Below are 2,500 nucleotides of genomic sequence, written 5' to 3'. Positions count from 1 at the left end.
AGGGCGATGTCAACACCCCCGACAGCCCCGAATGACAGCCCCGTCACAAAGGGAGGTCGTGGACATACCAGGTCCGTACTAGGCCCCCGCCCTGCGAATGCCCAGATGGCACAGGATGGTAGTGGTGCCAGCAGTGGCACATAGCTGTCCTTCTCCACTGCCTGCTTCAAAGGGAGGGTGGTAGTGCCAGGCATTCTCCACGTGTGGCCTATAAGCTGGTCCTCACACAGGTGCTAAAGGTCACCTTAGTCTGCAGGGTACGGGCCTGAGAGGAAGACACCGCATTCGGAGAACATCCAAGAGCCCGTCTTAATTTCCTCTCCTTCTATCCTTCTCTCCCTCCCTCCTTCCCGATCTACATCTATATCCCTCACTATTCACTCCAGAATGGTGATGCCTATTAGATTGGGTTGTCTTGAGGATTGGCTATCTGCAGTAAAAACAGATAAGGCCATGGTTTCTTGAGTGGATAATCAAAACAAGAAGAATTGGCTCAACACCCCCTAAGACACATGTAAAAACCAACTAGATTCGAAATCTAAACCAGATCAGAAGATGTCGTTCCTCGACTGCAGTTCGTCTTCCCCTAAAGCCAGTCCTGGACGTGCAGCCACGTCTTATCAAGGTTTATGAGCTCTGCGGTGTCATACATCTGTGGTCAGGCTGCCTGACCTTGTGTTATCGGGTCACTCAGAACCGGATAAACGTAAACCAAACACAACGCCCACGTGTTTACCCTTCCCAACAGGCCGACGTAGCACAGGCCACGTTGTTATGGTGGAAGGTCTGTGTGTGTGTGTGTGTGTGTGTGTGTGTGTGTGTGTGTGTGTGTGTGTATACACGTGTGTGTGTGTGTGTACACGTGTGTGGGTGTGTGTACACGTGTGCGTGTGTTTACTCCAAGGAGTTCAGAAAGGATTCAGACCCAATTACAACAAGGAATCCAACCAATTTAGCAAGGCCTCCTTGTGAAAACAGAGTGATATGGCATTGCACAACCATGAAATTCCAACCAAAATCTATTTTTTTTTATTGAGCTAAGCGTTGTGGGTGACGTGTAAACTGCTCTATGAGATCAGTGATCTGTGCGTCAAGGTCCTCTCTTCAATCAGATATTGGCAGGGGCTTAGGCTTAGAAATGGTATGAGATAGTCTTTCAATCTTTACCCAAAATATGAATTCTCATACAAACATGCTGAACATTCCTGAATTTGTGAGTATTCTACTGTGAGAACTTCAGACCAAACATGCTACGATGTTAGACATTCTTACTCTGTATATAGAGCCTTTGATTGGACTGAGACAGTTGTGATGAAGTATAGCCCACGCCCCAAGGCCAGACCATTGGTTCTCCCCCTGCTTAGAAACTACAGCTGGGTCACTATAGTACTGACGTAGATGGGATTTTTTGTTTTGTCCCCAAATTAGCATGGAAATGAAGTGGAAAACGAGGGTATAAATGGAGATGTCTGCTGCTCGTCTCTGTTGGAGAAACAACAATAGAAGCGTTTACACAAAACCAGCCCTGTGTCTCTAGACAGCCGTCAACAACAAGGCTCCTCTGTGTCTCTGTGTCTCTGTAGCCATCCCAGTTTAGAACAAAACAACTGCTTCCCTCCTTACAACAACAGTCTTTATAGTCCTCTGGGGTGTATGCAAAGAGAAAACGAAAACATGTTCCCAGTGTTACAGATAGAAATGTCACGTATCTGACATGACTCCTTATTCTATATGAGAGAAGCGTATTCAGCATATTTCTATCAGAATGGTATTCTGTCACTCTGAACAGGCCCATAATGTGCCCTTGACTGAGTAGACTAGAAGCAGCTGGTCTAAAGGGGATGGTGTGTGTGTGTGTGTGTGTGTCTGTACGTGTGTGTGTGTGTGTGTGTGTGTGTGTGTGTGCGTGTGTGTGTGTGTGCGTGTGTGTGTGTGTGATGTGTGTGGTGGGTATGTGTGTGTGCGTGTGCAAGCGTGAGTGCGTGTGCATGTGCATGTGCATGTGCGAGTGTGTGTGTGTGTGCATGTATATGTATATGTGTGTGTGTGTGTGTGTGTGTGTGTGTGTGTGGAGAGGGGGGTCTTTGTCTTATCTGGAGGCCCAGTGCAGCTGCATGGCACCTTCTACAGGCCTCAGACACCAACCGCCAGTGAACCCCTCCCATAAAGGAGACAGCCATTGTCCCACACCTGAAGGCTCTTTCACTAGGCCGAGGAGCAGGGCTAGACAGGCCTGACTATGGTGGGGGAATGGATGGTTGACAAACAAGCAGGCCAGTGTGTGTGTGTGTGTGTGTGTGTGTCTGTGTGTGTGTGTGTGTGTGTCTGTGTGTGTCTGTGTGTGTGTGTGGCCAGTGGCGGGGAGCTGGGGCCGCAGGTGCTCGGAGCATGCTTGGGTTGGCGTGCAAGCCCTCCATAGATGCCAACAGTGACATTTCCTGCCTGTGCCTAGCAGGCATCCCAGCAACGAGGCTATGTACCAGGGAGAATGAATAACAGG

Source organism: Argentina silus, assembly GCF_951799395.1.
Source record: "Argentina silus genome assembly, chromosome: 16".
Classification (NCBI taxonomy): Eukaryota; Metazoa; Chordata; class Actinopteri; order Argentiniformes; family Argentinidae; genus Argentina; species Argentina silus.
This window is presented reverse-complemented; position numbering follows the sequence as displayed.